The sequence below is a fragment of the Heterodontus francisci genome, chromosome 9 (assembly GCF_036365525.1).
Source record: "Heterodontus francisci isolate sHetFra1 chromosome 9, sHetFra1.hap1, whole genome shotgun sequence".
Lineage (NCBI taxonomy): Eukaryota > Metazoa > Chordata > Chondrichthyes > Heterodontiformes > Heterodontidae > Heterodontus > Heterodontus francisci.
The window spans coordinates 93198025-93210650 of record NC_090379.1 but is presented as its reverse complement, the minus strand read 5'-3'; the positions used below and the strand labels follow the sequence as shown (position 1 = coordinate 93210650).

Genomic DNA, 12626 nt, shown 5'->3' with positions numbered 1-12626 from the left:
AACTTGGATGACAATTATTTGACAGGTAGATCAAAACAAAATCAGCTTAACAAAGACAAGACTGTTGGTACAGCTGCCATCCCATTGCACAAAGAGCGCTGTGAATTTTAGTCAGTTCACCTACACGAAGACTATGAGGTCAGCTGTAGATTCTTACTTCCATTTTTAGTGTTAAAATCTTGGGACTCCCTCCCTGTGCTTTAGAAATAAGTCAGGAGGCAAAATCATAAAGGAGGTAGGTACCTTAGAATGGCACTATAAAAGTTACATATGTTGCACTCATTATATATTTTTTTTTACATTAAGTCAACAGAGAAGAAAATTGAGGGTTCTACCTTCTCCTCTTCTAAGCAAATGGCTGCTAGATTTCTATCAGAGTATATGGAGCCACCTTTTTAAAAAATGCAGCAACTTTGCTCTCTGCTGCCCTAATTGATTTTGGCCGGGGTTAAAATGGTGGGGACAGTGCAGCTGGTCTCAGCACTTCAAGGCTAGGAAGAGCAAAACATCAGCCAGGGTCCTTGTTCCTTATCACTGTCAGTAATCCCTGCTGGAAAATACACCAAGTGAAGGCAGAATCGGATGCAGTTGTGATACTCCTCAAGGTCAAACAGCCTTCCAAAACTCATGAAGAGTTGTCACTTTGAGCCGAAGTCCGAGGAAAAAGCTCATTGTGCTTTTCCCTGTTTTAGTCCCTCTCTGGCGTTTGCAGTTGCCCGGCTAACCGGGCAAGGAGACCACTTTCAGCCAGAACTGTCGGTGCTGGATGGATTGAGCCCCTCCCCCCCTACATTTTTCCAGCCCTTCTGAGGGGAGATGTTTAGCCTTCCATCTACTGCTTTGCCAGACAGCCATATAGTGTCCAGAATCCTGTCACATTGTCACTGTAGCATGTTAATGTACCAAGACGTTAGTTGCCTTTGTGCCATGTTGGTCCTTCCTCACACAGAAAACAAAAATCGTAATTGTTTGCTTTCTTCCGTTTTTTCTATTATTTGAATTTTTATTCTAAGAAGTTTTGGTTTCTTGAGTAATCTGTAAATGTTTCGTTTTAAAGGGGCAGACGAGGACTTTCTGGAAACATGTTTGGTAAACCATTTTTCACTTGTTTACAAACACATAATATGTTGACATAAATTGGCAAGACAGGCATCTCCTGTGCATTTTGTCGCTCCAGTAAAAATGTTGCACAGGAAACCTCAGTGGCCATGTAATCTACACAAGGTATTTAAACAGAAAGTACCTTACAGCAGAATGTTTGGTCAGAACAGATGTGTAGTACCATAAATCTTTCAAGTGCAATATGAATTCCCTCCCCTCAGAAAAAATTCCATAAGTTGGACGTGTATATTATACATAGATACAAGAAAAAATGGAGGTGTGCATTATACACGGGCTGCTGCACTTTATCATGTCACTGCAATTTAAATCAGACGGTAAAATGGCACTTTGTCCCTCAAAGGGTTAAGTGCTTTGTTATAGCTGATGCCATGTAGTATCTTATGTTTTCCTATACAATATTACCATGTACTATCTCCGATATCAAGGCTCAAGTTGCACACAGGATATTATCGCCCACTATTTTTTTAGAACATTACAGCGCAGTACAGGCCCTTCGGCCCTCGATGTTGCGCCGACCTGTGAAACCATCTGACCTACACTATTCCATTTTCATCCATATGTCTATCCAATGACCACTCAAATGCCCTTAAAGTTGGCGAGTCTACTACTGCTGCAGGCAGGGCGTTCCACGCCCCTACTACTCTCTGAGTAAAGAAACTACCTCTCACATCTGTCCTATATCTATCACCCCTCAACTTGAAGCTATGTCCCCTCGTGTTTGCCATCATCATCCGAGGAAAAAGACGCTCACTATCCACCCTATCTAACCCTCTGATTATCTTATATGTCTCTATTAAGTCACCTCTCCTCCTCCTTCTCTCCAACGAAAACAACCTCAAGTCCCTCAGCCTTTCCTCGTAAGACCTTCCCTCCATACCAGGCAACATCCTAGTAAATCTCCTCTGCACCCTTTCCATAGCTTCCACATCCTTCCTATAATGCGGTGACCAGAACTGCACGCAATACTCCAGGTGCGGTCTCACCAGAGTTTTGTACAGCTGCAGCATGACCTCGTGGCTCCGAAACTCGATCCCCCTACTAATAAAAGCTAACACACCATATGCCTTCTTAACAGCCCTATTAACCTGGGTAGCAACCTTCAGGGATTTATGCACCTGGACACCAAGATCTCTCTGTTCATCTACACTACCAAGAATCTTCCCATTAGCCCAGTACTCTGCATTCCTGTTACTCCTTCCAAAGTGAATCACCTCGCACTTTTCCGCATTAAACTCCATTTGCCATCTCTCAGCCCAGCTCTGCAGCCTATCTATGTCCCTCTGTACCCTACAACATCCTTCGGCACTATCCACAACTCCACCGACCTTAGTGTCATCTGCAAATTTACTAACCCACCCTTCTACACCCTCTTCCAGGTCATTTATAAAAATGACAAACAGCAGTGGCCCCAAAACAGATCCTTGCGGTACACCACCAGTAACTAAACTCCAGGATGAACATTTGCCATCAGCCACCACCCTCTGTCTTCTTTCAGCTAGCCAATTTCTGATCCAAAGCTCTAAATCACCTTCAACCCCATACTTCCGTATTTTCTGCAATAGCCTACCGTGGGGAACCTTATCAAACGCCTTACTGAAATCCATATACACAACATCCACTGCTTTACCCTCATCCACCTGTTTGGTCACCTTCTTGAAAAACTCAATAAGGTTTGTGAGGCACGACCTACCCGTCACAAAACCGTGCTGACTATCTCTAATGAACTTATTCTTTTCAAGATGATTATAAATCCTGTCTCTTATAACCCTTTCCAACATTTTACCCACAACCGAAGTAAGGCTCACAGGTCTATAATTACCAGGGCTGTCTCTACTCCCCTTCTTGAACAAGGGGACAACATTTGCTATCCTCCAGTCTTCCGGCACTATTCCTGTCGACAATGACGACATAAAGATCAAGGACAAAGGCTCTGCAATCTCCTCCCTATCTTCCCAGAGAATCCTAGGGTAAATCCCATCTGGCCCAGGGGACTTATCTATTTTCACACTTTCCAAAATTGATAACACCTCCTCCTTGTGAACCTCAATCCCATCTAGCCTAGTAGCCTGAATCTCAGTATTCTCCTCAACAACATTTTCTTTCTCTACTGTCAATACTGACGCAAAATATTCATTCAACACTTCCCCTATCTCCTCTGATTCCACACACAACTTCCCACTACTATCCTTGATTGGCCCTAATCTAACTCTAGTCATTCTTTTATTCCTGATATACCTATAGAAAGCCTTAGGGTTTTCCCTGATCCTATCCGCCAATGACTTCTCGTGTCCTCTCCTTGCTCTTCTTAGCTCTCCCTTTAGATCCTTCCTGGCTAGCTTGTAGCTCTCAAGCGCCCTAACTGAGCCTTCACGTCTCATCCTAACATAAGCCTTCTTCTTCCTCTTGACAAGCGCTTCAACTTCTTTAGTAAACCACGGCTCCCTCACTCGACAACTTCCTCCCTGCCTGACAGGTACATACTTATCAAGGACACGCAGTAGCTGCTCCTTGAATAAGCTCCACATTTCGATTGTTCCCATCCCCTGCAGTTTCCTTCCCCATCCTACGCATCCTAAATCTTGCCTAATCGCATCATAATTTCCTTTCCCCCAGCTATAATTTTTGCCCTGCGGTATATACCTGTCCCTGCCCATCGCTAAGGTAAACCTAACCGAATTGTGATCACTATCACCAAAGTGCTCACCTACATCTAAATCTAACACCTGGCCGGGTTCATTTCCCAGTACCAAATCCAATGTGGCATCGCCCCTGGTTGGCCTGTCTACATACTGTGTCAGAAAACCCTCCTGCACACACTGGACAAAAACTGTCCCATCTAAAGTACTCGAACTATAGTATTTCCAGTCGATATTTGGAAAGTTAAAGTCCCCCATAACAACTACCCTGTTACTCTCGCCCCTGTCGAGAATCATCTTCGCTATCCTTTCCTCTACATCTCTGGAACTATTTGGAGGTCTATAAAAGACTCCCAACAGGGTAACCTCACCTCTCCTGTTTCTAACCTCGGCCCATACTACCACAGTAGACGAGTCCTCAAACGTCCTTTCTGTCGCTGTAATACTCTCCTTGATTAACAATGCCACACCCCCCCCTCTTTTCCCATCCTCTCTGTTCTTACTGAAACATCTAAATCCCGGAACCTGCAACATCCATTCCTGCCCCTGCTCTACCCATGTCTCCGAAATGGCCACTACATCGAGATCCCAGGTACCAACCCATGCTGCAGGCTCACCCACCTTATTCCGGATGCTCCTGGCATTGAGGTAGACACACCTTAAACCAGGTTCTTGCTTGCCAGTGCCCTCTTGCATCCTTGTAACCATATCCCTGACCTCACTACTCTCAACATCCTGTACACTGGCACTACAATTTAGGTTCCCATTCCCCTGCTGAATTAGTTTAAATCCCCCCGAAGAGCACTAGCAAATCTCCCCCCCAGGATATTGGTACCCCTCTGGTTCAGGTGAAGACCATCCTGTTTGTAGAGGTCCCACCTACCCCAGAAAGAGCCCCAATTATCCAGGAAACCAAAACCCTCCCTCCTGCACCATCCCTGCAGCCACGTGTTCAACTCCTCTCTCTCCCTATTCCTTGCTTCGCTATCACGTGGCACGGGCAACAACCCAGAGATAACAACTCTGTTTGTTCTCGCTCTAAGCTTCCACCCTAGCTCCCTGAATTTCTGTCTTAAATCCCCATCTCTCTTCCTACCAATGTCGTTGGTGCCTATGTGGACCACGACTTGGGGCTGCTCCCCCTCCCCCTTAAGGATCCCAAAGACACAATCCGAGACATCACGAACCCTGGCACCTGGGAGGCAACATACCAACCGTGAGTCTCTCTCGTTCCCACAGAACCTCCTATCTGTTCCCCTAACTATGGAGTCCCCAATGACTAATGTTCTGCTCCTCTTCCCCCTTCCCTTCTGAGCAACAGGGATAGACTCTGTGCCAGATACCTGTACCCCATTGCTTACCCCTGGTAAGTCGTCCCCCGCAACAGTATCCAATATATCATCTCTTCATTTCCTGTGAACTTGTCGCAAAACCAATCGACTGAATTATCACCTAAAAATAAGCTTCAGTTATTCTATTATGTAGCTCACAGTGTTAAGAAAAACACTCCTCATTACTTTTCTAAAGAGGTTTTAAAATATCTTTCTTGAATTTGCTGGTGACAGAATTCAATATGCTTTCACAAGTTCGTGTAGACCATACAAGACAGATATTTATGGTACATATCTGAACTGGCAGTAATTAGGCCCAAATATCAATTATTTTATCTATTTCTGTATTGCATTTTTAAAATAAGGACAGTGTTTAATTGTTTATGAAATAACACTAGAAAAAAGGGAGTGAATTGCTTTATGGATACTAAGGAGTGGCAAATCTTAGTGACTTCTCATGGTGAAGGGGTGTATACAAAAGATGTCACTTTGTTCACTTTAGTTCCTTTGGTTCCCTCAACAGTTTTATCCTTTCCCTGCCACTCACCTTCTGAAGGCATTCTCTGCTTACTGGGGTACAATTCCACAGATGCTGTTCATCCTCTGACATGTCATCCAAGTGGCCCTTATTACTGCAGGAATGGACTAGCTGTATAAGTGCATATCAGTAGGCTATTGCACAAGGGGGACATTACAGTCAAGCTCGATCCTCTCCTCACCCAATATAGCCTGTGCGATCATCACACAAAAACAGAGCAAAGGACACTGGATGGCAATCAGAAACTAGAGAACGTGTCCAATTTCCCCCTACCCAGCCCAGGGGAGTTGAAGCCTGTTGGAGCATTGTCATTGCTGCTTTAGCTGAAATCAACTAACGAACCACAACCAAGATTCAAACCCATGACCTTTCTGATCTACGTAGCTCAGCTAGAGTCTGAATAGATTCGCTGAGCCTTTGGGTGGAGTCATGAAGGCAGTCTTTAACTGTAAGTATTGTTTGATGGTCTTTGGTCCCTTATTAAGAATGTGGACTTAAGCCTGCAGCTCTCTAGGAGGATGGGGGGAGGTCTGACTGTGTAGACTTATGGTCCTTTATGTGCAGCAGCCTTGTAGCTTTCCAGATGAGGGGGCTTCCTTCTCTTTCTTTGGATGTCTGCATGAGATTTTGTCATGAAAAAACAAACAGAGTCATTAGATGAGCATTCCTCTATTATGTGGGAGAGTTTACATTCCTGAAAGGGGAAGAAGCATTGCCTAATATTTTCATATTAATTGTTGGAGCCTTTTTTTAAAAAAGCTCTGCAAATGGCTGAGTAGGTAAATGCTGAGATATTAAGCTATACAGAACAAGAAGGTTCCAGGTTCAATTGCTGGTTGGGCTGTGCTAGCAGGTTACAGTCGGAGCAGCAGCGCTTGAGAAAATTTTAAGTTCCTGCTCCTGATCACTATCTAGTTTCCCTTGTTGGCAAGTGCACTAGTCCGGACAATGGGTGAGGACAGAACTCTTTTGATCCTCCACCATCTCCAACAACCCTGTCTGCCCCACCCTCCCGCCACCTCCAAACAACTGAACAGACTACCAAGCAAAGTGCCTGAGCTAGTACAAGAAGCATGGTTACTTAAGCAAGATACCAACAGGCTCCCAGACCAGCATGAGCCTTGAGGAGAAAGGAAAATGAGGAATATCTTTATTTTAAAGAATTTAGCTGCGATTTAAGGATTTAATCTCACGTTGGTCCCTGCTTCTTCAAGAACGGTGTGACAAGGTATAATTGAATGTGTTGCATTGCTGACACTTCATGCTCATGCTGTGCAAAGTTTGTTTTCATTCTCCCAACTTAATGGACTATAACTGCCAAAAGCTCTGGAGGTCTGACCCATTAATATGGGGGAGCCTAGAGCAGTGCTTTTTTGACTTTTGGTCAAAGGGACTTTGTAGCCATCCATTTAAAAAAGGATATTCAAAGGTGTTTTGCCATTAGAGCCTCACTGGGGGAAAATCACAGCAATAAAAGTACTTTAAGAGCAATTTCTTTTCCTGTCTGTTAACTTTTAAAATATTTTTTCTGTATCACTGGTGGGTAGGGCTGCCTCAAAGATGCTGGGGGTAATTTTAATCCAACTCACCAGGCAAATCTCCAATGGATTGCATGGAAAGCCAGTTTTATACCCCACCTAGTAGTATTCGCCACTGATGGCAAACAGGTAGGGTGTAAAACTAGCATTGCACCTGATCCCACCAGTTTATCAATAGGTAGGTTAGATTAAAATTGCCCTCACTGGGCCTGACTGTGTGCAGCAGCTCAGCTCAAATCACTAGATAAGGATTTCTGACCAACAATTCTTCCACTGTCTTCTCACTTGATTCAGCATTAATTCAGCTGCTCTGCAGCACAGTTCCTGTGACTTATTACATCTATAATGTCAGCAGCATTCAGTTCAGATGAAAAATTTTCATCAGAAAGAAAAAAAATTTGAAAAATCGTCTTTTAATTCTCTTAAGGAGGAGAATCCCCACCTTGAACCTGATAATACAATCAGCTGCCAAGTCAATCATTTTACCAAGACCCCCCCCGCTGACGTGTATTAAAATTGCAGCAACACCACCCAACACCTCCCACTTCCCCCCACGCCCACAACCTCCCCCCACAACCCCACTCTCATCTCTGGTGCAGAACTGAAAAAGCCTGAGTCGTGGAAAAGATTTTCTTCCACAGTATTGTCCTGGGGTTGCCGTGGTCAGGGTCAGTCCCAATAGCGTGCGGGTTTTTGTGTGCTCACCCTGGCTCCCTGCCAATCGCAGTGCCAGGGCTCAGCGATAGCACGCACAAGCCCTCCCTGTGCCCTGAGACTGACCCCAAACAGCTTCCCATTGGATGGTGCTGGGAACAGAATATCTCAGCAGCATCAGTTACTTCATATCAGGGTGGGGAAAGGCGGGGCAATCCAACTGGATTATACAGAGCCATTTCAGCACAATCCATCAATAGTTCCAGAAAAGATTTTCCACTGAAAGCAAAACTGTTGCTCAAAACTGTCTAGGCACTTCGACCAACCAGAAGTTTTGCACTGTTACACTATTATTAGCTAAAGAAGCACAGAGTGTAACTTGGGTCATTTTCCCAGTATATTATGTATCCACTAATCCCTACAAACAAACAAAGATGACGGAACTGAATATATAGTCTTGCAGAAGTAAATGGGATTGATGCGAAGTAAATGTTAAGTTTGTGAGCATACAGAAACATTATTTGAAGAACACTACAACTTCAAAAACCCTTTGCCAGTTGTAGAGCACAACAATATCATGTCATTATCTGCTGAGACAGTATAGGGCTCTCTCTATTCCATGTGGAGCTGTGGTTGTAACCACAAAGGGTATAAACATACAAATGCTGACCCACGAATATGTAACCTATACAATGATAGCGAATAAAGACAGGGGTAGGTCTTGACTCTTCCCTCGATTTTTATTTACATTGACTTCAATGGACTGCCAACTCACTATCATCTGTTTTACACTATTGCAGACAAAATTACCCTGCAGAGTTACACAGCAATGATTCATTCCAGCAGTTCCAATGATGTAAACCAATAATGTTAGTAGATTTACTGAATTACACTAATTGTTCTTTTATCATTCATACAGGGTATTCAGTAGATAAAAACTAAAAAGATCTTGCATTTATATAGCGCCTTTCATATCCTCAGGCTATCCCAAAGCAATTCACAGTCAATGAAGTGCTTTTGAAATGTAGTCATTGTTGTAATGTAGGGCAATGCAGCAGCCAATTTGCACACAGCAAGGTCCCACGAAAAACAATGAAATAGATGGGCTGTTTTTGTAATGTTGGTTGAGGGATAAACATTGATCAGGACATCAGGCAAACTACCCACTCCTCCTCAAATAGTGCCACGGGATTTTTTTCCATCGATCTGAGATAGCAGATGGGGCCTCTGTTTAGCATCTCATCAAAAGACAGACCCTTTGATAATGCAGCACTCCTCAGTATTGCACTGCAACGTCAGCCTGGATATGTGCTCAAGTCTCTGAAGTGGGGCTTGAATCTGCAGCTCAGTGATAACAAAGCTACCACCAGCCACTATTCTCCTACAACACAGTGTAATAAAACTTAAGTATTAGTGCAACTGGTCAAATTATGTTGGTACAATCTCACTTCAATTCAGGTTACATTATACAGTCATCCCATTTACCATCAAGCCATCACAAAAACATGGCTTAATATAAGTAGAATAAACCATCTCCTTTAGCTCCACTCAGACGGATAAAAAGAGCAATGCAGGATGGAGTGTATTTCCAGCTCCAGTCTTATGATTAACATCACCTCAACCACATAATGTGCCAATACCTTGTTGCAAACTTCAGTCTATGTGTTAACACTGTAACACTCTTCTTGCTGGTCTCACGGTCCACAAACCACAGCTCGTCCAAAACTCCACCACCCTTATCCTGTCCTGTACCAAGTCCCACTCATGCATTACTCTTGCTGCTGCTAATCTACACTGGCTCCCAATCCTCCAACACATTCAATTCAAAATCTTAGTCCTTGCTGTTAATCCCACCATGGCCTCGTCACACCCTATCTCTGCAATCTCCTCTGGCCTGACATCCCCTCCCAAATACTCTGTTCCTCTGTGCATCCACTTATGTCAACTCACCAGTGGTAACAGGGCCTTCAACCACCTAGGTCCTAGTACTTGAAATTTCTTCCTTAAACCATCTTGCCTCTGCACTTCTCTCTCTATCTTTAAGAACCTCCTCAAATTCCATCTCTCTCACCAAGCTTTAGATCAATCCTCCTAATTTCTTCTCCTGGCTGAGCATTTCTTCTCATTGCACCCATAAACAAAGCAACTTGGCATTTTTTTAAACTGAACGTGACCTTTAATTGTGGGAGCACTGCAGAGACAATGTGGTATAGGTGAAAAGGTCGCATGTCCAACATTGACCATATGAAGTGTTGCAGTATCATTTAAATGGTACTCTGTTATTACCAAATTGCTTTTATAAGTACATAAGAAAGAAATAGGAGCAGGAATAGACCATACGGTCCCTCAATCCTGCTCAGCCACTCAATACAATCATCGCTGATCTTCTGCCTCAACTCATTTTCTTCCTGCTCCCGATATCCATTGATTCCCTGAGAGACCAAATATCTGTCTATCTCAGCAATAAATATAACCAACAATGGAGCATCAACAATTCCAAAGATTGTCAACCCTCTGAGTGAAGATATTTCTCCTCATCTCAGTCATAAATGATCGACCATTTATCCTGACACCGTGCCTGTATTCTAGATTCCCCAGACAGGGCAAACAACCTCTCATTATCTACCCTGTCAAGCCCCTTCAGAATCCTGAACATTTTAATGAGATCACCTCTCATTCTCCAAAACTCCAAAAAGTGTCGACCCAATTTACTCAGCCTATCATCAAAGGTCAACCCTGCCACCCCAGGAACCAATCTGGTGAACCTTCACTGTACTACCACCAATGCAAGTACATCCTTCCTTAAATTTGGAGACCAAAACTGCACACAGTACTCCAGGTGTGGTCTCATCAAAGCCCTATACAATTGTAGCAAAACCGCCTTATTCTTGTAGTCCAATCCCCTTGCAATAAAAGCAACAAACCATTTGCCTTCCTAATTGCTTGCTGTACCTGCATGCTGACTCTCTGCATTTCTTGTATGAGTACCCCCAAGTGTCTCTGAACATCAACATTTACAAGTTTCATCCCTTTTAAGAAATATTCTGCTTCTTACTACCAAAGTGAATAACTTCATACTTCCCAGCATTATACTCCATCTATTAAGTGAACTGAGTGGAAGTGATTTATTCAGTGTATTTTAAGTACAAATATCACACATTATTGCCAGCAGTCTAGTTTCACTTCCAGGTTCCAGGCCATTCCCACAAATCCACCTACCCTCGACAATGGCAATGAAGCAGAAGACAAGATTTTAGTGCGAGGTGAAGTGCAGACATATATGGCAGACTCATGAATAAAAATCTCCCACCTATGACTTGATGAATAATGCCCTGACTTTCATGGTGTGTGTGCATGAATGTGTGGGCTGCTGGTGGTGGGTTCGAAGAAATATAAAACAGGAAGAGAAAATAAGGGAAAGGGCAAACCATGTATATAAAGCTTTATCAACACAGTGCAGCCTAGTTGAGGACCTAGTGAATTGGTATTCAGCAATAATAGCAATGAACACAGTTGTATGAAATTCCTCTGCCAGATTAACCAAAGCCATAGCCCCATTTAAAATAAACAGGTTAGTACATTTGTTCAAAGAGGAGGCAAAGGAATTTCAAAGGAATGCAAGAAGACATTATTTGTTAATACAGCACTACACAATTTCAACCTATGTGCTTGAACCAACTAGGAGAGGAGATACATATATCAAAATGAAGCAGTGGCAGTTTGGTGGCACCAAGCTTGGGTTTTAAAAGCACTATTAAATGTGCACAGTTCCTAGGGTTTTGTCACAATTACCTTTGCTGCGTTGTGAGACTCCTCCACACCATGTTTTACCGGTTGTGGTTATTATTTGAGGCTAATGAAAAGGAGAACCAAAGACCCAAAGAGCGAATATAAAGAAAAATTAAAATGGAATCCAAGGAAATGCAAAGCAAATCTGAGTGGGGACAATATATTAAAAAAACTAGGGACGATATTTCAGGCTGGGACTCCGATACTTTCAGCAACAGAACTTACAATATTACTAAAGGACACATTACTATTCTTTCCAAAGTCTTCCAAGCGGACTGACACGCAGTACATTTGTATGGCATTCCTACATTTGCTACTTTAACAAGTGCATTCATCTGCACAGATCACCAACAATAATTTCCAAGCTACAAGATTTAACAAAGAAGAAAGCCTTTGTATAACCATGAGAAAGTTGATGTACAACAGGTGCATTTTTCAATGCCTGCTGTGAAAGAATTAGAATGGGAGTACTATCACATTGGCCCTGTAATTCTGTGGTGCTGGGGTTGTAAATAGAGAGCTCTCGGGTCAGAATTTGGCACACAGCCCAGTTATGCCACTTCCCCACTCCTTTTTCTACCCATTGCAAATTCTTGTGGATTTCAGGACGGGTTCATAATATCCCCATCCACAAATGGGCAGGGACTGTGCAATGAGTAATACAATGTACTTTTCTCAATTTGCACCGTTAGCAACGCTGGGCACCAAGGAAATATGGGAATCTCTTGTGCCCAGTGCCGCTACGGGTCCAGAGGTGCTGATTTAGTCTTTAGAACTGCCTATTTCCTGAAACCTGCCATTAAAACAGGCCTCCTGAGAAAGCAGCACCATCTTTGAATTCTTCATCATCTTTGGCCAGCAACATCAGTTCACTTGCACAACGGGTAGGCGCCACTGCTCAATCTCTTCCACCAGCTGAGGTGAGCACTCTAATTGTGCCATCCCTGGCATGGGTGCCAACCAACAAAATACAAAAGCTCCTCACCCTAAGATTTGGGGAACTCCAGATCCACCCCTA

The 12626-nt window shown here is 43.4% G+C and overlaps 1 protein-coding gene across 4 annotated transcripts in view; it reads right to left on the bottom strand.

The window, feature by feature from the left end:
* The window catches only part of smoc1 (SPARC related modular calcium binding 1), a 245804-nt gene that overhangs the window by 220950 nt on the left and 12228 nt on the right, over nt 1-12626 (bottom strand). The gene's annotated exons all lie outside the window — the stretch shown is intronic.